Here is a 24,235-nt window from a genome sequence, read left to right as displayed (position 1 = left end):
TTATCTTCTTCGAATATCTCTGTCTTTGGAGTTATCTAAACTAAGATAATTCTTTAATACCTTGAATCTTTTTGAAATGTGTTAGAGAAATAGTGTGATATAATGAAAAATAAATACTTGGTCATTGTCCCAGGTTCCTGGCACACAACTCCTAAAATTCTTGGAATCTCCAGAGTGATAAGAATATTTTTTATGTGATAATAAGATGGCTGGTAGCTGGGGATCCCTAGATAGCTTCTGGATGGGGCTGGTCTTCTGAAAGACCTGGCAATTAGAGGGTTGGAACTTTCATCCCCACTTACCAATCTCCAGGAAGGGCAGTGGTGGCAGGTTGAAAATTAAGCTCTGTGAAAACTCTTGAACATTGAAATTCAGGGAGCTTTGGGTTTGGTGAACACATTGAGGTGCTGGGAGGGTGGCTCACCCAGACATGGAAACTCTGAGCCCCTTCCCCCATATCTTGCCCTTGCATCTCTTCCATTTGGCTGTTCCTAAATTGTTTCCTTTATAACAAACTGGTAATAGTAAAGCACTTTCCTGAGATCCTGGAGTCATTTTAGTGAATTATCAAACTAAATTTATAGTTGATTGTTTGTAAGTATCAGTGACAACCCAGGACTTTTGGAGAGGCATCTGAAGTAGGGGGAATCTTGTGGGACTGAGCACTTAACTTGTTGGATCTGACATTAACTCCAGGTAGTGTCAGAACCGAATTGAATTGAGTTATAGGACATTCGGTTTTATACTGGACAGTTGAAGTGGTGTTGCAAAAGTCACCACACATTGGATGTCAGAAGTGTTGTGTGTAAAAACAGTTCAAATAGCCCTGGCTGGTTTAGCTCAGTGGATGGAGTGTTGGCCTGCAGACTGAAGGGTCCCGGATTCGATTCCAGTCAAGGGCACATGCCTGGCTTGTGAGCTCAATCCCCAATAGGGGGCATGCAGGAGGCAGCTGATCAGTGATTCTCTCTCATCATTGATATTTCTCTCTCTCTCTCTCTCTCCTTTCTAAAATAAATAAAAAGAAATAAAAAGTATTTTTTAAAAATCAGTTCAAATAGTCTTATAATTAATATCTGTTATCCATTTTTTATTTTAAATGTTTTTTTGTTTTTTATGTTACATGCAATAATCATTACTATTTCAAGAAAAACAATTTTAAATATAATAATGTTACATGCAGTAAACACTAATATTTCAAGAAAAGATTTTAAATATAAATATAATAATATTACCAAAAGTGTACTAACATAGTAATAACACAAAAGTTGTAGGAAATATTAAAAACTTGCAAATAACAGGATTACTTCTATTATATTCTAAAATTCTAGGGGCCCAGTGCATGAATTCATGCACCAGTGGGGTCCCTAGGCCTGGCCTGTGGGATAGGGTCGAAACCGGCTCTCTGACATCCCCTTGGGGTCCTGGATTGCGAGAGGGTGCAGGCCAAGCCGAGGGACTCCACTGGTGTACGTACGATTGGGGCCAGGGAGGGATGCGGGAGGTCGACCAGCCAGAGGGGGACTGTGGGAGGGCTCCAGGGTATGTCCGGCCCATCTTGCTCAGTCCTGATCGGCCAGACCCCAGCAGCAAGCTCACCTACTGGTCGGAGCGTCTGCCCCCTGGTGGTCAGTGCACATCATAGCAAGCGGTTGAGTGGCTTTAGCATATCATTAGCATATTACACTTTGGTTGAATGGAAGACTAGACAACTGGACACTTAGCATATTTGGCTTTTATTATATAGGACTAGAGGCCCGGTGCACAAAAATTTGTGCACTCGCGGGGGAAGGGAGGGCCCCTCAGCCCGGCCTGTGCCCTCTCCCAGTCTGGGACCCCTCAGGGGATGACCACCTGCTGGCTTAGACTTGCTCCCCAGGGGGATTGGGCCTAAGATGGCAATCAGACATCCCTCTGGCAGCCCGGGAGCCCTCGGGGGATGTCCACTTGCCAGTGGGGAGCAGGCCTAAACTGCAGTCGGACATCCTTAGTGCTGCTGAGGAGGCAGGAGAGGCTCCCACCACCACTGCTGTACTGGCAGCCATCAGCCTGGCTTGTGGCTGAGCAGAGCTCCTCCCATGTGAGAGCGCCCTGACCAGAGGGCAGCTCCTGCATTGAGCATCTGCCCCCTGGTGGTCAGTGTGTGTCATAGTGACCAGTCATTCCCCGTCGTTCTGCTGTTAGGGTCAGTTTGCATATTACCCTTTTACTATATAGGATAGAGGCCTGGTGCATGGGTGGAGGCCCGCTGGTTTGCCCTGAAGAGTGTCCCGGATCAGGGTGGGGGTCCTGCTTGGGTGCCTGGCCAGCCTGGGTGAGGGGATGATGGTTGTTTTCAGCTGGTCACACCCCCTTCAGGGTGGGGGTTCCCACTGGGGTGCCTGGCCAGCCTGGATGAGGGGCTGAGGGCTGTTATCAGGCTGGTCTGTGACTGAAGCTCCCAGCCTCTCCTTTTTTTTCTTTTTCTTTTTTTTTATTCTGGGATTTATTTACTTTCTATAGCTGTCCCTGGAGCTGAGAGCCAGCTCCAGCTCTGAGGCCGTGGCTGCCTGAAAGCAGGTATCTGGGGTTTGTTTGACTTCCATAATTGAAACATTGTTGCTGTCCTGCTCGCTCCAGCTCTGAGGCCATGGCTGGCTGAAAGCAGGTATCTGGGTTTGTTTAGCTTCTATAATTGAAACTCTGTTGCCATCACTGGCGCTCTAAGCTCTGTCGCCCCGGCTGGCTGAAAGCAGGTATCTGGGGTTTGTTTAGCTTCAATAATTGAAACATTGTTGCTTCCGGAGCTCAGAGCTGGGCTGCGGCAGGCGGGGAACCTTGGCTTCCTCCATCACTGGAGCAAGCAAGCCTCATGTTTGCTTCAGCTACATGGCTGCCGGCCGCCATCTTTGTTGGCAGTCAATTTGCATATACTGCTGATTAGCCAGTGGGAAGCATAGCAGAGGTATGGTCAATTACCATGTTTGTCTATTATTAGATAGGATTTTTCTCTGGCTCTATTTTTGTTCATCAGTTTATGTTGTTCATTATATTCCACAAATGAGTGAGATCATGTGGTATTTATCTTTCTCTGACTGGCTTATTTCACTTAGCATAGTGCTCTCCAGGTCCATCCATGCTGTTGCAGATGGTAAGAGTTCCTTCTTTTATACAGCAGTATAATATTCCATTGCATATATGTACCACCATTTTTTAATCCACTCATCTGCTGATGGGCACTTAAGCTGTTTCCAAATCTTAGCTGTTGTTATCCATTACTACAAAGTTTGTATAGTTTCCTTGTTAAAAGCAATAAAAATCAGTAGCATACCTGGCTTGCATTACTTGAAGATTTAGCAAGAAAGGAGTTGAATAAGTTTTATGACAAGAATCTAGTCAGTCAATCAGGAAGTATGTAAAGAGCTAATATTAGGCAACACAGGCATAATGAAGGTGTTAAGATGTTATTTCAGTCTTCAAAGAGCGAAAGCTAACCCCCATAAACGATTAGGGAAGAATTATGTTCTTAATGGAATTAAGAGCTCTATTTGATTAAGGTTAGGGAAGGCTTGCTTGTTTGGGAAGGGGTACTTAAATTGGACCTTGAAAATTTGGGGTAGAAAATAATAGGAATCCTTGGTGTAAGGAAGTCTGCATAAAAAGGCATAAGCCCAGAGGATAGTCAGGAAGCAATTGTATGTTAAGGAGCCGTATTACTACATTGATCAAGTAGTTTAGATTACTAGTAAATGATAGAGGTAAACCTGAGTAAGGCTTCATTTCAGGAAAGTTGTACAAGGGTTAACGTACAAGGGTTGATGGGGCAATAAGCCAGAAACCTTTGGGAACCAAGGCACAAATCTGGGAGTAAGAAACCTGGATTTGCAACTTTGGGGAAAGCCATGCCTCCCCTTAATCCATTCAGATAACCCTGTTTAATAACTAAACTAGTATGTTCTAATAGTAGATTATGAAACACCCATCTGCTTTAATATGCTGACTTCATAATAGGGTGATTGGAAAATGATGAAGATTGGATTCATAGGTATAGGTAGTAGACAAGATTCGAAGGTTTCAAACTATGGTTTCTTATTTTCAAGATTGTTTCTTGACATATTGAAAGATTATGCCTGTGTGCATCATTTTAAAGTATATATATTTAATATATTTTTAAAGTGTATTTCAGAGAGGAAGGGAGAGGGAGAGAGAGGTTGAAACACCAAAGATGAGAGAGAATCATTGATCAGCTACCTCCCGCATGCACCCACTGGGAATTGAGCCGCTTTTGCCCTGACTGGGAATCGACCTATGACCTCCTGGTTCATAGGTCAATGTTCAACCACTGAGCCATGCTGGCTGGGCAAGGTATATTTTTTGTCAGTCATTTTTAATTATGGAATAAACTCATTTAAATACTATAATTTTGAATGAAGAATGAAAGTTACAAGGATAATGATGAATAAAATATTGCATGGGAATGTTCAAGTCAGAGACAGGTATTAGGTACATCAGAATTTCAGTTAAAATATATTTTAAAACACAAGACTTATGTAGTAGTCCTAGTTTTGCCATTTTATTTATTTATTTTTAGGGAGATACTCTATTTATTTTTATTTTTTGGGGGGGAGATACTCTTTTTTAAAAATATTTTATTATATATATTTTATTGATTTCAGAGAGAGATAGATAAACATCGACCTGTTGCGTCTAGTCTTGCCATTTCAAATTGACACTCTCAGCTGAGGTTTTCGTTCATAATTGTTACTTGTGTGCAGGTAGAGTTGTCAGATAAGCATCAATAAAGTTTATTGGCATTATACTTGGATTTAATAGTTCTCCCCTACCCCTTGCCAGTGACCTGATTTAAGAATTGTATCAAAAATTTATCTTTGTTTTAGCTGCAGCTTTTTTGTTTTATTTATTTTTAAAATCCTCACCTGAGAACACCTTCATTGATTTTTTAGAGAGGGGGAAGAGAGAGAGGAAAGAGAAAGGAGAGAGGGGGAGAGAAAGCGAGAGTGAGAGAAAGAGAGAGAGAGTGAGAGAAAGAGAGAGAGAGAGAGAGAGAGACATCAATTTGTTTTTTCACTTACTTATGAATTCATTGATTGTTATATATGCCCTGACCAGGGATTAAATCTACAACTTTGGCGTATCAGGATGACCATCTAATCAACTGAGCTACCCGTCCAGGGCCTCAGTATTATTTTGTATTAGTTTCACTTGTACAACATAGTGGTTACACATTTATGTAATTTATGGAGGGATTCCCCCCTCACCCCCCAATAATTGTAGTACTCACTTGGCATCATACATATGACTTATGTAATATTCTGAGAGTAATAGTTAATAATGTTATTCATCTCACCTAACCTGTCAACTTACTTTTGCTTTTGAATTTTGAGTTTCTGGTTGTCTGAGTTAGACTGAATACATCTTAGTTACGTATGACCCTAAGCAGTGCAAGCACACAGAATAAAAATCTACATGATGTTTATGTGTGTTTTAAATGGTTATTTTTATTATATTTTTCATTTTCTGTTGCTGTCACATGCAAGTTTTGCATTAATCTGTGGTTTTTATCTGTTGGCCATTTTAAGTATGGCTATTTTTGGGTAAATTCTGGATTTTGTTATTCTAAATCAGAATTAAGTGAAGGTTTAATGTTTCTTCATGAAATTTTATTGATTGTCATGATCCTCACCAATTTATTCCTTCTTTTTTTTAAATTTTTAAAAAATATATATATATATTTTATTGATTTTTTACAGAGAGGAAGGGAGAGGGATAGAGAGTTAGGAACACTGATGAGACAGAAACGTCAAGCAGCTGCCTCCTGCACACCCCCCAGTGGGGATGTGCCTGCAACCAAGGTGCATGCCCTTGACCGGAATCAAACCTGGGACCCTTCAGTCCACAGGCCAGTGCTCTAGCCACTGAGCCAAACCAGTTAGGGCTACTCCTTCTCTTAATATTTTGAAATTAGATCTTGTTTATCACAAAACTTAATCCCTGATTATATATTATTCTGGCCCTAATTAGCCTGTAAGCTTCTTAAAGGTCACTCTAATAGCCTATGCTGCCATGTAGCTCTATAATAAAGGTACAGTGCCCAGTATTTAGTAGGTAGTTAAAAATTTATTGCCAACACACTACCGTTCTCTAAAGAAATTATAGGAGTACTAACTTAAAAAAACCTGTCTTTGCCCTAGCTGGTTTGACTCAGTGAATAGAGTGTTGGCTGCGGACTGAAGGGTCCCAGGTTCGATTCTGATCAGGGGCACATGTCCGGGTTGTGGGGTGTGCAGGAAGCAGCTGATCAATGATTCTCTCTCATCATTTTTGTTTCTGTCTCGCTTTCCTTCTCCTTTCCTCTCTGAAATCAGTAAAAATATATTTTTAAAAACACACACAAAAACCTGTCTTTTTTTGAAAAAGCCTCTTAGAAGATAATGTAGAATATGTAAAAGTGCAGAAAATTCTCACTTGTGAAGGGGTCGAGAAGCTATAAAATTCACAATTTTTGTTACAACTGACATTAAATCATTCAATTCTGAGAATCCCAATTTGGCACACAACACCTCCTGATGGATAATGCAATGAAAAGGTACAAGTGGATGTCTAATAGCTTCCATACACAATTTCAGGAATCCCACATTTTTTCCCACCATATTTGATGCCCCATCTGTCTTGACTGACACAATTTTAGAGATATCAATGTTTAGGTCACTGAATGTTTTTATAACAACCTTACGTATTTTGTTTCCTGATACACTTATTGGCACTGATTCTAACTTTATCAACTCTTCTCTCATTGTGAGACTATCAGAATATCTAGCAATAATGGCCAACCGAGCATTTGATGTGACATCAGTAGTTTCATCAAGAGAAATCAAAAAATATTTACAACTATTTAAGTCTTTTTTAAATTGATGTTGCACGTTTTTGTTAAGATCTATTCTGTCTCTGATAGTATTTCTACTCAGTGGTAACTCAGAAATTCTTTTAATAATATCATCTTTATTTTTCATATCGTGAAATAGAGCTGGTGCACATCTTAGAAATGTTTCCTTAATAAATTCTCCGTCACTGAGGGCTTTTCCATGCTGAGCTATGGAGTGAGCAATACAGTAACTTGCTGATGTTAAATTTGTAGAGCATCTTACAAATTTAATGATGGAATTTGATTGACTTTTATAGAGGTGTAGCTGCCTAGAAATGTATTCCTTCCTTTCATCGATACTTTTTTTCAAGAGCTGACAATGGTTAGTTTCAAAATGTCTCTTTACATTCCACATTCTGCTTACTACCGGTCCTTTTTTTTTTTTTTTTTTTTACTACCGTTTCTTTACACAGTATGCACAATGATCTGTTGTTTCTGTCGACAGTCCCATACATCTCAGTCCATATGTCTTGAAAGGGTCGGCTACTGCTACTTCCACTTCCTTTATCGTTCAATCTTGCTTTTTTATTTTTTTGATTCTCCATCACAAGGCTGCAAAAATAAATAAATATAAATCACGGCATTTTTATAAAAGGTTGATAGGTTTCTTACCTAGTAACTTTTTGCAGTGTTGTTGCACTGACTCCTGGTGCAAAACAATTCAAAGATAGTATGTATAACCAACAAATATATGGTGCTGTAATCAATTATCCGACACGCAGAATGTCTCATCGAGCACTGTTGCACTGAATATCTTTTTCTTCTAACCCTCCCACTCCTGCCTACTAATGAACATGGTGATCAAGTGCGTCTGTTTGCCGAATGCACCCGAATGCACGGGAAGCTTACCCGAGGCACATGTTGACAATAACAAGGCCGTTTCCAGAATTGGGCCTTTTGTCACTGGAGTAAAAATAAAATGTCATGAGTAAAGATTAATCTCTTTATAGTGCAATTATTAACCTTTTTATATTAATGTCATTATTGGAACAATGTATCTTGGATGTTTTCACTATGTATCTTTGCTACGCAACACCGATGTACATGTTTACCTCCAGTTTTAGAATTGCATTATTGATCATGAATAACGTGAGTAATATTACTCGAGTGATGCCCAACTCTGGCCGTTGCGAGAGACAAATATTTGAATTCTGCAATTTTTTGTGTCTGTCAATGCGCGTCACCCAAAATGAGTTCGCGTGTCACCTCTGACACACTGTCGTAGGTTCGCCATCACTGCTCTATCCACTGAACCAAACTGGCTAGGGCAGGTAGTTTGTATCTTTTTAAGAAATGTGTCTATTTCATTAAGTCAGATTTTTTAGCATAAAATTAATCATAACACTACTTTGTTATCCTTTTACTATCTATAGAATCTGTAGTACTGTCACATCCTCATTTCTAGTATTGGTAATTTGTATCTTTTTTTCCTTTGTCACTTTGACTAGTTGTTTAAAGAATTATCTTTAATAGATTTTTCTCTATTTTTTGTTTTTCATCGATTTCTATTCTTTATTCTTCTTACTGCTTACTTTGGGTGTAATTTCCTCTTCCGTTTTCTAGTTCCATAAATTGAAAACTTCAGATCGTGGAGTTAAGACATCTCTTCTAATAAAAGCATTTTATGCTGTGATATAATTATTTTGATAAAAAATTTGACATTGTTATAATGTTAAATTTGTGTGTACCAGCAGTTCTTCACTTAGGTATATAGTCTAGAAAAACTTTTTTTTATCTGCATTAGGAGACATGTTCAAGCTTGTTTAATAGTAGCATTTTTTATGGTAGTAAAAAAAATGGAAATAATCCAGATATATGTCCATTGACAGGAATATGTAAACACTTCTGTTAATATACACCATGAAATACTGTATAGGAATGAACACAAATTAACAACAGCTGTATTTATTTGTTAGATGAATCTCCGAAATGTTAAATGAAAAAAACAAGTTGTAAAGAAATACTTAAACTGTGATGCTAGTTAATAAAAATTTAAAAAGCACAAAATTATTCATAAATCTGTTTTACTACATATTCAGTAATAAAATGGTAAACATATTTCCTTATGAGAGAGGCAGAGAGTGAATATAAAAATACCTAAATTTGGCATAATATGTGCTGGAAAGTGTTAAATACTTTACAAATACATACTTATTTAATTCACATAGTTATATGTGAAGCAGGCATATATTTATTATCATTTATAAATAAAGAAACTTATAAGGATTCAGAAAACATTAACTTTTCCAAATCACACTGCTAATAGATGGTAAACCTTCTAAAAAAACCCAGGCATTCTGACTCCAGAGTCTGCACTCTTAACCATTAAGCCATACTGCTTGCCCAGATGGAAGGAGTAGGGGGCTTCTGAATCTGGGTGTTAGTTAGGTACATGGATGTTTGTTTTAATATTCTTTAGTTCTTATTTTTGTTTTTATTTTTATATCTATGAGCTATTTAGTTAAAATTTTTAAAAGAAAATAACAATGGCCAATCCATCTGAAATGGAATATAAGAAACAATTCTTTAAACTATATCCCAAATGGAAGTTTAGGAAGTCAACACCATTAATTTTCTCTAACATATTTTCTATATATTAGTATATTATGAAATATTTAAAAACTGAGATAGATGATATGTTATTAATATCTTGACTTGGGTGGTAGTTACACCCTGTGTTCACTTAGGGCAATTCACCAACTTGTACACTTTTGATTTGTTCACTTCTTTGTAGTATTCTACACTTCAGTAAATTCTTTACAATAAAAATATCAAATAAGTTTTTTTAAATTCCAGAGATATTTTTATTGCACCTGCATTGTGTCTTTGTTGGGATGGTTGTAAGGGAATTATAAGATGAGTTATAAAGTAAGGGGCTAACTTTGATGTTCTTTTTCATTGGAAAATCTATAAAAAGAATGAGGAAATATAGTGTCAGGTAACAAAACATTACAACAAACAAGGAATAGCACACTATATATAATAATCTACCTTTGTGCAAAGGGGGGGAAAGTAGGAAACTGTATTTGTTATTTATGCATAAAGAAGTCTGGAAAGATACATAAGGAATTAGTAACTGTGGTTACATGGGAGTGAGATAAGGTGGAAGCTGGGTTGATATGACATAAAGATGGCAGAAAAGCTTTTCGGTATATAGAAAGTCCCCAAATCACAATGGATTAACTTAGGATTTTTCAACTTTACGATGGTACAAAATGATATGCATTCAGTAGAAACTGTACTTTAAATTTTAAGTTTTGATCTTTTCTGGGGCTAGTAATATACAGTACAATATTCTCTTGTGATGCTGGGCAGTGGCAGCAAACTGCAGCTCCCAGTCAGGCAGGCAGTCACAAGGGTAAACCAATAATCGACAGTGTGTTCATTGTGTTAAAGGATTTTGCCCAACTGTGGGTTAATGTAAATGTTCTGAGCACATTTAAGGTAGGCTAAGCTAAGCTAAGCTAAGATGTTGAGTAGTTGTATTAAATGCATTTTGATTTACAATGTTTTCAGCTTATGGTGATGGGTTTATTGGGATGTAACCCCATTGTAAGTCAAGGAGCATCTGTGTATCCTATATAATAAAGAGGTAATATGCAAATTAATCCCAATGCTCTCACAAGATGACGGCCTATAACCAGGCCGGCAGGGGGGTTAGTGAGGGATGACCAAACGACTGAACAAGTAGGCTGCGTGGGGTGACCAGGTCGGCAGGGGGTTAATGAGGGACAACCAAACGACTGATCAGCAGGCTGTGTGGTGCGACCAGGCTGGCAGGGGGGGGTAGTAAGGGGTGATCAGGCCGGCGGGGGGGAGGGGGTAGTTAGGGGCGACCAGGCAGGCAGGCAGGTGAGTGATTAGGAGCCAGCGGTCCAGGATTGTGAGAGGGATGTCTGACTGCCGGTTTAGGCCCTAAACTGGCAGTTGGACATCCCCCGAGGGGTCCTGTATTGGAGAGGGTGCAGGCTGGACTGAGAGGACCCTCCTCCTGTGCAAAAATTTCGTGCACCAGGCCTCTAGGCCTACCTAATAAAAGAGAAACATGGTAATTAGCCGTATGTCCGCTACCCTTCCCATTGGCTAATCAGGGCGATATGCAAATTAACTGCCAGCCAAGATGGCGGCCGGCAGCCAGGCAGCTTGAAGCGAACATGAGGCTTGCTTGCTTCAGTGACGGAGAACTCCAACGTTCCCCGCCTGCCGCTGCCAGCCTCTGAGCTTGCAGTTTGAAACATTGTTACAAATATAGAAGCTAAACAAAACCCCAGAAACCTGCTTTCAGCCAGCTGGGATCGCAGAGCTGGAGTTGAAACAGTGTTTCGATTATAGAACCCAAACAAACCAGATACCTGCTTTCAGCAGCGGAGGCCTAAGAGCTGGAGCCAAGCCTCAGAGCTAAAGCTGGCCCAGAATAAAAAAAAAAAAAGGGAAAAAATGAGTGGTTGGGAGCTTCAGTCACCCGCCAGCCTGTAAACAGCCCTCAGCCCCTCACCCAGACTGGCCAGGCACCCCAGTGGGGACCCCTACCCTGATCCAGGACACCCTTCAGGGCATACCAGCCGGCCCCCACCCATGCACCAGGCCTCTATCCTATATAGTAAAAGGGTAATATGCCTCCCAGCACCGGGATCAGCGGAGCCGCGAGGCCTCCCGGCACTGGGATCAGCGTGACAGGGGGCAGTGCCCAAACCCCCTGATCGCCCTGCGGCTCTGTGTGTGACAGGGGGCAGGGCCACAAACTCTCTATTCGCCCTGCTCTGTTCGTGACAGGGGAAGGCGCCCCAACCCCCTGATCGCCCTGCGGCTCTGTGTGTGACAGGGTGCGGCGCCCCAACCCCCTGACCCGCCCTGCTCTGTGTGTGACAGGGGGCGGCGCCCCAAGACCCCCTCCCCACCACGGGCCCTGCCCTGAGTGTGACAGGGTGCGGCGTCCCAACCCCCTGATCCGCCTGCTCTGTGTGTGACGGGGCGGTGCCCCAACTCCCCTATCGGCCCTACTCTGTGAGTGACGGGGGAGCTCCTCAACCCCCTGATCGGCCCTGCTCTGTGCATGACAGGGTACGGAGCCCCAACCCCCCTGATGGGCCCTGCTCTGTTGGTGACAGGGGGCAGTGCCCCAACCCTCTGATTGGCCCTGCTCTTTGTGTGACAGGGGTGGCGCTGCAACCTCCCCATCGACCCTGCCTTGAGTGTGACAGGGGGCGGTGCCCCAACCTCCCGATCCACCCTGCTCTGTGCATGACAGGGGGCAGTGCCCCAACTCCCCAATCAGCCCTGCTCTGAGCCTGACCAGGGGCTGCACCTAGGGATTGGGCCTGCCCTCTGCCACCCAGGAGCAGGCCTAAGCCAGCAGGTCGTTATCTCCCGAAGGGTCCCAGACTGCGAGAGGGCACAGGCCGGGCTGAGGGACCCTCTCCCCCCCCACCCCGAGTGCACAAATTTTTGTGCACCGGGCCTCTAGTATAATATATTTATAGTGGAATATGCCTGGGTGTTATATTATAGAGGAGGAGCATCTAATTCAATCTCTCAGTTTATGCTAATTATACTGTGGTAATAAACAACCTTAAGACCTCAGAGTTTTGTAACAACAAATACTTATTTCTTGTTCATGTTACATGTTTAGATAGATGGCAGCACCATCCACAGTTGTTCTCCTTTCTGGAATTCAGCCAAAAGGAGCAGTTCCTATCAGGGACATGTTCTAGTGGTAGAAGGAAAAGTGCTATGCAGAGTCATGGAATTACAGTTAAAGCTTCTGCTCAGAAATGGCACAAGTCACTTCCACTCACATTTAATTGGCTAAAGCAAGTCACAACCCAGGTATGTGCCTTGACCTGGAATCAAACTGTGACCACTCAACCACTTTGGCCTGGCAAGTGTTGTTCTTATGAGAGATAAAGGCTATATCATTTATACAATACTTAATATCTTTTGTAAATAACTGTGACATTGAGTTATGAGGTTTAGTCATGGTGGTTTAAAAAATATATCACTTTCATTTACTTTATTTTGTCTATTCATCTGCTTTGTCAAAGACTGATTTCTACATCAATTATATTTTCAAATAAAACACTAGTATATATTAGTTCATAAGGTCAAACATTAGGATATTTAAAATAGTGACATAGAGGCTATGGGAGATAACTCAGAGTGGGCTGGAGTGGGGTTGTGGCTGTTCCACCCAGAGGGTCACAATTGGTGGAGGAGCTGGAAGCTCTGTGGAAGCAGAGGCTGGCCAAGCTGCAGGTAAAGCATGGGGATCCTGGCAATGCAGCACAACAGGAAGCAAAGTGCCAAGAAGCAGAAATGAGAAACAGGATCTTAGCCCAAGTTCTGGATCAGTCAGCTGGGGCCGGTTTAGTAATTTAGCACTTCTAAAGCCCTAAAAAACTAAAGGAGTAGAGAATTACTTTATACAGATGGCAAGATATGGACAACTAAGTGGGAAGATAGCAGAACAAGGTTTAATAGAAATCCTTGAAAAAGTAAGCCAACAAACAGAAAAGAAAGTGACAGTTAAATTCAATAGAAGAAAAATAATGGACTCTGATGAAGATGATGATTATTGAATTTAAGATGCTTAGACATTGGAAATTAATGGAACAGTTCCAGGACAGATAATAGTTGGCAGTTAAGATCTGATTGAATGTTTACTTTGCTTATTGTTTATATACCTTTAGAAAAATAAACTTGCTGTGTAAAATAGAAATGAAAAGGTAAAGAAAATAAAATCGTGACATAAATTACATAGCATTTGCTTATTGAGCATCTCTTTATTAAGCATCTGCTATGTGGCATATTTGCTAGCTGAGAGGGATTCAAGAGTGAAAAAATACGATCTGTTTTTAGGGATTCTGCATAAATGGACATGTCTACAGAAAATGACAATGAAGTGAAATAATGTCTAAGAGAGGTACTATAAAGTAGGTAGAAATGTTGAGGATGGAATGATCAGTTGATAAGATGATGAAGGAAGGAATAGATAGAATGGCATCTCTGGGTAACTGAAACTAGTCTTAAAAGAAGAGTAGGATTTTAGCATGCAAATGAGAGGAAAGTACATTTTAGGCAGCACTAACAAATAGCATGAGTAATAGCATGAAGGAATAAAAATAGGTGTCTTGTTTGAGAACTTTTGAGTGATTTTTGTGTGACATATGAGGGAAGGGACAGAAGATGAGGAAGAAAGGTAAATTTAGGATCAAGTTTTGAAGGATTTTAATGTCATGCTGCTTTCTTCTTTAAAACAGTGGTGAGGAGTTTCAAAAAATTTTAAAGTAATAGAATCACATGTTTAGATCTTTGCTTTTAGAACAGCAAAGTGTGTGTGTGTGTGTGTGTGTGTGTGTGTGTGTATACATATATTAATTTCAGAGTGGCAGGGAGAGGGAGAGAGAGATAGAAACGTCAATGATGAGAGAGAATTATTGATCGGCTGCCTCCTGCAGGCCCCACACTGGGGATTGAGCCTGCAACCCGGGCATATGCCCTGACTGGGAATCAAACCGTGACCTCCTGGTTCATAGTTTGACACTCAACCATGCTGGATGGACTAGAGCAGCAATCTTGGTGATAATGTGTAAGACATTGGAATTGTGCCTAGAGACAAGGAGACCCAGTAGAATGATATAGAAGAAAGACCAGTTAGAAATAAATTTCTGGATGGGGAGAGACAGATTTTAGACTCATCACCAGTGTAGTGAAGGCTGTAGGAAATACAGGGAAGTTTGTACATCTCTAGAGGCTAAGGAAGAACCCTGGGGATGATCAATATTTGAACAGCTGGCACGGAGAAAGAAAACAAGGTTGGAAAACCGGCCAGAGAAATAAGAGGACCAGGAAAGATTGGATTTGTGAAGTAAAGGGCAGGGGAGAGTTTTTGAAAAGCTACTTATTAGTAGCATTCAAGGGCTGAGAATAGTCCTTGGGTTTGACAGGTAAGTCTCATCAGTGGCTTGAGTGCTTTTCAGTGGAGTGGTGGGTATGGAAGCTCACTGTCACTGGGTTAAGAAGCTGTGAGTGCCTTGGCTGGTTGCTCAGTGGTTAGAGCATCGAAGGGTAGAGGATTCGATTCCTTGTCAAGGGCACATACCTGGGGTGTGAGTTGCATAGGAGGCAACCAGTCTCTCACATCTATGTTTTTTTCTCTCCTCCCTCCTCCCCTCTCTGAAAAGCAGTGGGAAAAAAATATCCTCAGGCTGTGAGTGCCCTGGTTGGTGTGGTTCAGTTGGTTCAGAGTTGTCCTGTGCACAGAAAGGTTGCCAGTTCGATTCCTGGTCAGGGCACATGCTCAGGTGTGGGTTCAATTCCTGGTAGGGGGCATGCAGGAAGCAGCCAATCCATGTTTTGCTCACACTGATGTTTCTCTCTCCCCTTCCTCTTTCTCTAAAACTCAATAAAATACCTTAAAAAAAAATAGAAGACTGTGTGACAGCTCTGAAAGTATTTGACTGAATTGGATGCAGAGGTGTAACTAAGGGCATTTTATTCCATATAAAAGATATGTGTATGTAGACTTCATTGATGATAATTTGTTGTTTTTTTCTCCAGTTTTAATTGTTACTTTTAAGGAGTCTACTGGTTCCCCACATGTGTGGGATGGGGTGGGGTGGGGGAGAAGTGGAATGAGAAAAGCCATATAGGTTAGACACTCCCTATCCATATTAATTTCTCAATAGACTTAAATGTAAATTGAAATCTTATTGTGTTAAATATAATTTGTGGAAATGGGATGTGAGTCACAGATTTCAAAAAGATATAGGAATGTTAACACTTTGAAATTCTGCAAAAATTAGAAATTCAGTAGTCACTGATATATTCCCTAGTACTTTTTTTGATGTCCTGAGTTTTTAAGTTGTGTGTGTGTGTGTGTGTGTGTGTGTCTCTAAAGAATATGAATGAGAGTCTCTCTGAGAACTGCTTAATCTGGGAATGATATTCAATGAAAGGGTTAATGTTTTAGTATCCATCCTGACAAACAACTAACAATTCAAAAATGGTTATGGGAACTTACAAACTAATGTTAAAAAAAAAAAGTGAAACATCATGGTAAAATTTGAATATTTTTGCAGTGAGAGATCCATTTTGTGGATTATCAAATTCTCTTGCTTAATTTTTTGTTACATGGTCATTTATTTTCTATTTATAAACTATAATAGTTTTTCAGTTTTGCATTCTTGTTTTTGTGGTAGATGCTGAATATGTGACTATTAAAATGTACTTTTGACATTAAGTAAAAAGGAAGATAGTAAACAATTTCCAATTAAACATGTAGGACTAATAATTCCTCTGAATTTATACTATATAAAATGAGATCATGTATGTATTTAAAAATTCACTCTAAATTTAATAGAAAAACATAGTTAAGTTACTTTGGAGCAAAGAGGTCAAATAAAATATTTTCTATTTCAGAGACTTATATCCATGAATGTAAAGATAAAAAAGATATACTGAGATATAGATTTAAATACATTTTATGAGTTCTGGGATAGAAAAACTTACTTTGAGCAAGAGTTAGGGGAAGAAGGAAATTTTAGAATGGCTTTTTCTGAGATTGGCCACTGTGTATAGTAGCAGTCTTACTTTAAAAAAAGAGTAACATTTTATTTTGCATGTGTTACAGTTCTGAACCTTACTACTCTTTTACTTGCACAATGTTTTCTATTGTAAAGCATGTATGTCAAAACCCAGAATCTGCGTTGTCACTTCCTTATTATAATTCCGGCTCTGCTCAGATAACATGCCTGAAAAATTGTAAATTTCTCAGGGTTTTGAAAAACAGTTTGAGAACGTAAGAAAAGTTAAGGTATGCTTAATTTTCTAAGTTACAAATATGTAAAAATTTATTTCAGTATTATCAATATAATTTTCAAAAAACTATCAAATGAACTCCTATATCAACAGAAAACTCCAAAAATTGATTATTTTTGGAATGGCATTTAAATTTGCTCAGATTAAGTACTTAAAATTTGCAATTTAGTGAGTAACAGAGATCTCTTATACTTGAATTTATGTCCTTTACTAAACTTTGACCCATATAAAGACATCTATATTTATTCATGGAAAGCAAAAAATTTAATCTCAAATTTTACTTGATATTTTTAATTCAAATAAAGTCCTTAATAGAGGTAAATAAAAAATGGTTTTCAAATGTGACAAGTATAACAGGATGTTTTAGTGGGCTGTCATTTTAGTGTGGTCAAAGGAAATTGTCTGACCTTGAACTACAGCTTTAATTGTATGTCCATTGCCTGCAGGTATCTTGTTTTAAAAGAAAAGTGAGTTAAAATGAACTAACTAGTGACATCTGCCATTATTCTAACAATAGAATACTGTATTTTAAAGAATAAAATTTTGTATTAATTTTTGATTAAATATTTAAACACAATGTTGTTAGTGATATTTTAATATAAAATACCTTATTTTTGGTATTGACTTATTTGTGTGACAGATATAGAAACTTTATATAAATATATTTTAATGCTTTAAAATAAAATGTGTCTCTTTTTAATTTTCCATGTAAACTTAGAAGTAAATTTGCTGAATCAATCATTGTTAGAAATTGTCCTTATCTTTTTAGGACATATATCACTGTATTGTAGTTTTTTCTTGCCTGTTATACTAAGTGAATTCTTATAAGGTGGGACTTTGTCTTACTTCTCTGCTCATTGTTCTAAGTTCAGTTAGAATTGAATAGATTTTAACAGGTTTTATATTTTCTTAGATTTCATAGATATTTATTTTGTCTATGATATTTTACTTGAATCATATCATTTAAAAAATATTTATTGTTGAGAGTATTACAGATATAATACTCTCCTGATTGCCCTGCTCCATATGGTTCCCGCCCCACCCCAGGCCTTCACCACTCAATTATTTGTTTCCATACCTAATACATATATGCATATAAATTCTTTGATTAATCTCTTCATAACCACACTTCCCTCTGAGATTTGTCAGTTTGTTCCACATTTCCATGCCTCTGGTTCTGTTATTCATCAGTTTATTTTGTTCATTAGATTCCTTGTTTGTTTATTTTGGTTTTTAGATTTAGTTGTTGATAGAAATGTATTTATTACCATTTTATTGTTCACATTTTCTCCTCCTCCTTCTCTTCCTCCTCCTCCTTCTCCTTCTTAAACATTTCACGTAATATTGGTTTCGTGGTGATGAACTTCTTTTGCCTTTTTTTGTCTGTGAAGCTCTTTATCTGACCTTCAATTTGAAACGATAGCTTTGGTAGGTAGATAATCTTGGTTGTAGGCCTGTGCTATTCATCACTTTGAATATTTCTTGCCACTCCCTTCTGGCCTGCAAAGTTTCTGTTGAAAATCAATGGGCAGTCATATGGCTGCTCCCTTGTAGGTAGCTAACTGCTTTTCTCTTGCTTTTAAGATTCTCTCTTTGTTTTTAACCCTTGGGATTTTAATTATGATGTATCTTGGTGTGGACCTCATTGGGTTCCTCTTGTTTGGGATTCCCTGTGCTTCCTGGACTTGTAAGTCTATTTCTTTGCACCAGGTAGGGGGACATTTCTGTCATTATTTCTTCAAATAGGTTTTCAGTATCTTGCTCTATTCTTCTGGCTCCCCATAATGTGAATGTTGGTACACTTGAAGTTGACCCGGAGGCTCCTTGAACTGCCTTTATTTATTTATTTTTATTCCTTTCCGTTTTTGCTTTTCTGATTGGGTGTTTTTTTCTTTGCTTCCTCATATTCCAAGTCATTGATTTGATTCTTGAAATCTACTTTACTGTTGAAACCCTGTAAATTATTCTTTATTTCAGTTAGTGTATGCTTAATTTCTCTCTGGTCCTTTCTTATGTCTTTGAAATGCTCACTAAGATCCTTGAAATACTCACTAAGTCCCTTGAAATTCTTAATTAAGTCCCTTGAAGCTCTCATTAAGATCCTTGAACAACCTTATAAAGATTGTTTGGAATTTTGTATGTAGTAGTTTGCTTGCTTCCATTTCATTTAGTTCTTTTTCTGGAGATTTCCTCTGTTCTTTCATTTGTGACATGTTTGTCTCTGCATTTTGTCTGCTTCCCTGTTTGGTTTTATGTATTAGGTAGAGCTGCTATGTCTCCTGGAATTAGTACAGTGGCCTTGTGTAGTTAGGTGTCTTGTAGGGCCCAGTGGCTCCACCTCCCCAAGCACCTGAGCTGTTCACTCTAGGTTCACTCTAATTGGCTGTGAGGATCAGCAGGGACTTCAGTCAAAGAGCTGCTCTGCAGGAGACACCCTATGGAGCAGGACTTGCATCAATGGGGCTTTGGTGCTTAGAGTTGGCCCTTTGAGTGTGACGCTCGTGGATGTGTAGAGATGTAATCTGGCATGATTGGAAGCTGTCCTCCAGTGTACTGGCTAATGGGGACCCCCTGAAGGTGCAAAGTCAGCCACTGCTTGTTCCCTGCCTGTGGCCACCCTCCAGGAGCTACAGAGCAATATGCAGATGGCTGTTAACTTGTGCTGAGCTTGGAAGTTCTCAGGAGAGGCCAAACTGTGAAGCAAGGCAGGCTGTTTCTAGTGCCAGGCCTGGGGCCTCTTATTGAGAGTTATGGGGCATGTTGACGCCAGCTGCTACTTGTTTGAGAGATTTTAGGAAAGTTTGAAGCCTGGGCCAGGATGGCATCCATATGGAAAAGCTGCTGCAAACAGCATGGGTGGAGCTGCAAATTGGATGGAGCGGGGTCTCAGAGAATCATCAGGGCAGAGCAAACAATGTGAACCAAGTTGATGGAGACTCAGATATGGTGCCTGCTAGTCAGGTCTGCGATAGAGGAGGTCTTGGCATAGGAACAATGACCCCTGTGAGCACCCCTCTCTGGGAGAAAACTGCCCCTCAGTTCTTGCTCTGATGCCAGACAATCCACTTCCTCCTCATATGTCCCTAGATCCCCAAAGCCACTGCCCCAGCACTGGAGCTCAGGGAGAATGAACCCAAGTAAGTCTGTGCACTAGCCCTTTAAGAGGAACTGCCTGGGTCTCTAGCAGCCTCCCTGTCACTCAGCCACAATCCCCACTGATTTTTACAGTTACAGGGGCTTCTTTTCACAGCACTGAAACCCTGACTGAGGGGTCTGGTGTGGGGCTGGGACCCCTTGCTCCTTAATAGCATGCCTCCGCAGCCTACATATCCCTTCTGACATATGGGTGTTGGATCAGCCTGTTCTGCCTCTGCCCCTCCTACTAGTCTCAATATGCTTACTTCTTTAATTCTCTAGTTGTAGGACTTCCATTCAGCCAGATTATGGACATTTCTGAATGATGATTGTTTTGTATTTTAGTTATACTTTTTTTTTTTTTAAATATATTTTATTGATTTTTTACAGAGAGGAAGGGAGAGAGAGATAGAGAGTTAGAAACATCGATGGGAGAGAAACATCGATCAGCCGCCTCCTGCACATCTCCCACTGGGGATGTGCCCACAACCCAGGTACATGCCCTTGACCGGAATCGAACCCAGGACCTTTCAGTCCGCAGGCCGACGCTCTATCCACTGAGCCAAACTTGTTTTGGCTTTAGTTATACTTTTTTTTATTTTATTTTATTTATTTTTTATTTTTTTAAAATATATTTTTATTGATTTTTTACAGAGAGGAAGGGAGAGAGATAGAGAGTCAGAAACATCGATGAGAGAGAAACATCGATCAGCCGCCTCCTGCACATCCCCCACCTGGGATGTGCCCACAACCCAGGTACATGCCCTTGACCGGAATCGAACCTGGGACCTTTCAGTCCGCAGGCCGACGCTCTATCCACTGAGCCAAACTGGTTTCGGCTAGTTATACTTTTGATGTGGTTGTGGGAGGCAGTGAGTACCTTGTTCACCTGCTCCACCATCTTAAGTCATATCTTTAGAGGATTTTATCTTCTACTAGAGGCCTGGTGCACAAAAATTTGTGCACTCAGGAGGGTCCCTCAGCCTGGCCTATGCCCTCTTGCAATCTGGGACCCCTTGGAGGATGTCCACCTGCTGGCTTAGGCCCCCTCCCTGGGGGATCGGGCCCAAGCTGGCACACCGGAGCCCTCAGGGGATGTCCACTTACCAGCAGGGAGCAGACCTAAGCTGCAGTCGGACATCCTTAGTGCTGCTAAGGAGGCGGGAGAAGCTCCCACCACCACCGCTGTACTGGCAGCCGTTAGCCTGGCTTGTGGCTGAGCAGAGCTCCCCCTGTGGGAGCGTACTGACCACCAGGCGACAGCTCCTGCATTGAGCATCTGTCCCCTGGTGGTCAGTGTGTGTCATAGTGACCAGTCATTCCCAGTTGTTCTGCTGTTAGGGTCAATTTGCATATTACCCTTTTATTATGTAGGATAGAGGCCTGGTGCACAGGTGGGGGCCGGCTGGTTTGCCCTGAAGGGTGTCCCGGATCAGGGTGGGGGTCCCCACTGGGGTACCTGGCCAGCCTGGGTGAGGGGCTGATGGCTTTCTGCAGGCTGGTCAAGCCCCTTCCCCCCCAGTGGGGACCCTCACCCCATGGAGGTTTGGCCAGCCTGGGTGAGGGGCTGATGGCTGTTTTTAGGCTGGCCACACCCCCTTTAGGGTGGGGGGTCCTGCTGTTGTGCCTGGCCAGTCTGGGTGAGGGGCTGAGGGCCGTTTTAAGGCTGGCCAAGCCCCCCAGTGATGGAAGCTCTCAGCCTCTCCTTTTTTTCTTTTTTCTTTTGTTCTGGGATTTATTTACCTTCTATAATTGAAACTTTGTAGCCTTGAGTGGAGCTCAGAGCCGGCCAGGGTGGGCTTGAAGCTTGGCTTTCTCCATCGCCAGGGGCAACCCAAGCCTCTTGCTTGCTCCAGCTCTGTGGCCACAGCCAGCTGAAAGCAGGTATCTGGGGTTTATTTATCTTCTATAATTGAAACTTTGTTGCCTGGAGTGGAGCTCAGATCTGGCCGCGGCAGATGGGAAGCTTGGCTTCCTCCATTACTGGGGCAGCCAAGCCTCCTGCTTGCTCCAGCTCCGTGGCTGCTGGCCGCCATCTTGGTTGGGTTAATTTGCATATAGTCGCTCTGATTGGCTGGTGGGAGTGGCTTAAGGCATAGCGAAGGTACAGTCAATTTGCATGTTTGTCTTTTTATTAGTGTAGATACTTTGTTTCTTTAACTTTTTTAAAATTCTTTATTAGTTAAGGTATTACAAATGTGTCCTCATACCCCCCCCATTAAATCCCCATCCGCCCCCCATCCTCTTCTCCCCCCCCCACCTCCCCCCCCCCCCCCCCCGCCCCACACTCATGCTCTCATCCCCCTGTTGTCCATGTCCATTGGTTTGGCTTATATGCATGCATACAAGTCCTTTGGTTGATCTCTTCCCCTTGCCCCCTCCATCCCCTGCTTTCCCTCCGGGGATTAATAGTCTGATCACTGTTTCTCTGTCTTTGGATCTGTCCCTGTTCATCAGTCTATGTTGTTCTCTATATTCCACAAATGAGTGAAATCATGAGGTATTTATCTTTGACTGGCTTATTTCACTTAGCATAATGCTCTCCAGTTCCATCCATGCTGTTGCAAAAGGCAAGAGTTCCTTCTTTTTTACCGCAGCATAGAATTCCATTGTGTAGATGTACCACAGTTTTTTAATCCACTCATCTGTTGATGGGCACTTAGGCTGTTTCCAAATCTTAGCTATGGTGAATTGTGCTGCTATGAACATAGGGGTGCATATATCCTTTCTGATTGGTGTTTCTGGCTTCTTGGGATATATTCCTAGAGGTGGGATCACTGGGTCAAATGGGAGTTCCATTTTTAGTTTTTTGAGGAAGCTCCATGCTGTTCTCCACAGTGGCTGCACCAGTCTGCATTCCCACCAGCAATGCAGAAGGGTTCCTTTTTCTCCACATCTTCTCCAACATTTGTTGTTTGTTGATGATAGCCTTTCTGACAGGTGTGAGATGATACTGCATTGTTGTTTTGATTTGCATCTCTCGTATAATTAGTGACTTTGAGCATGTTTTCATAGGTCTTTCGGTGTTTCTTTAACTTGACAATGATGAATTCTAAGTGTATATAATTATTTTTACCATTTAAATCATTAACTCTTTAGAAGTTTATGGACTCACTTACAGTTTCTATTATACTAACTATGTAAAAATAAGGGAAATTCATCTAATACTAGAGGCCCGATGCACGAAATTCATGCAAGAGTAGGCCTTCCTTCCCCCGACTGTTGGCACCGATTTCCCTTTGGCACATGGGACCTGGGCTTCCCTCCGGCTGCCAGCAGGCACCTGGGGCCTAGGCTTCCCTCTGGCCGCCGGCAGGCACCTGGGACCTGGGCTTCCCTTGCAGCCCCGACTTTGTCCAGAAGGTCATCTGGTTTAATTAGCATATTATGCTTTTATCATTTATGGAATATGTTTAAACATATAAGAACACAAGCAAGGGCTGCTCTGTCTGTGGAGTAGCTTGTGCTCTGTTTCACTGCTTCACTAATAAACTCTATTTCACTTGGAAAAAAAATATAAGCGAGTTATGCAGGCTTATTTGCCTCCGGTCAGTGTGATATTAGAGGGAAATTCTTTTCTTCCCTGAAACTAGTTTCTCTGGTTTTCCACCTATTAACATTCCACTTCTAGGTGTGTAGAATTTTCTCATCTAAATGCTAATTCCTAAAACATATGTACAGTATTCTGTAGATTTCAAAGTGCTGTTGATTTACTTAGCCATTATTGTTGACCATTTCCTGTGTGCCAAGCACTGTTCTTTATTAAACAAAACAAAATCCCTACCCCCATGGAGCTGACATTCAACCATCTTTCATCATCACCTCAGCCTATTTAGAACAAATGGGAGTGCTTCTCATTTATTGACAGGGAATTCAACATTGTTCAGGTCATCAAATTTGCTGTGCAAAAGCAATACTATCATATGTCCTTAACATATTCTGGTTATTTCAAAGTCATTAAGGAACCTCTTAGATGAGTCATTGAATGATTTTGTTTTGGTAGTTATTCTTTTTGTTTTCTTCCTGCTTGGAAACTCACTTTTCCATCTCCTAAGTATGAATTTTAATAGAACTTTTCAAACTTTTGTTTGCATCACACTGTACTTGCCTAGTTTTTAATTTTTTGACAGTTTTGACATCTCCATCCTTGTTTTCATGTCTATGGTTTCCATAAACACTTTTCTAAGCACTTTATTTCAGAATTCATGTCCTTATCCTGAATTTCTTAACCATCTTTTTAGTTTATTTTTAACTTTTTTAAGTGTGCACTTCAGTGGCTTTTAATATATTCACAGAATTGTGCAGTTATTACCTCTACTCAGTTCCAGAACATTTTTATTGCCTCAGAAAGAAACTCTGTAC

The 24,235-nt window shown here is 40.8% G+C and overlaps 1 protein-coding gene and 1 pseudogene across 2 annotated transcripts in view; both read left to right on the top strand.

Annotated features, from left to right (window-relative positions):
* The window catches only part of SLMAP (sarcolemma associated protein), a 164,189-nt gene that overhangs the window by 18,399 nt on the left and 121,555 nt on the right, over window positions 1-24,235 (top strand). The window lies entirely within an intron of this gene.
* LOC308530086 (programmed cell death protein 5-like) lies at window positions 10,053-13,497 on the top strand (annotated as a pseudogene). Its single transcript has 2 exons — window positions 10,053-10,071; window positions 13,116-13,497. The product of its transcript is annotated as a programmed cell death protein 5-like (transcript).

Source organism: Myotis nattereri (genome assembly GCF_964212035.1).
Source record: "Myotis nattereri genome assembly, chromosome: 14".
NCBI lineage: Eukaryota > Metazoa > Chordata > Mammalia > Chiroptera > Vespertilionidae > Myotis > Myotis nattereri.
The sequence above is the reverse complement of the archived record's forward strand: the minus strand, read 5'-3'. Positions and strand labels throughout refer to the sequence as shown.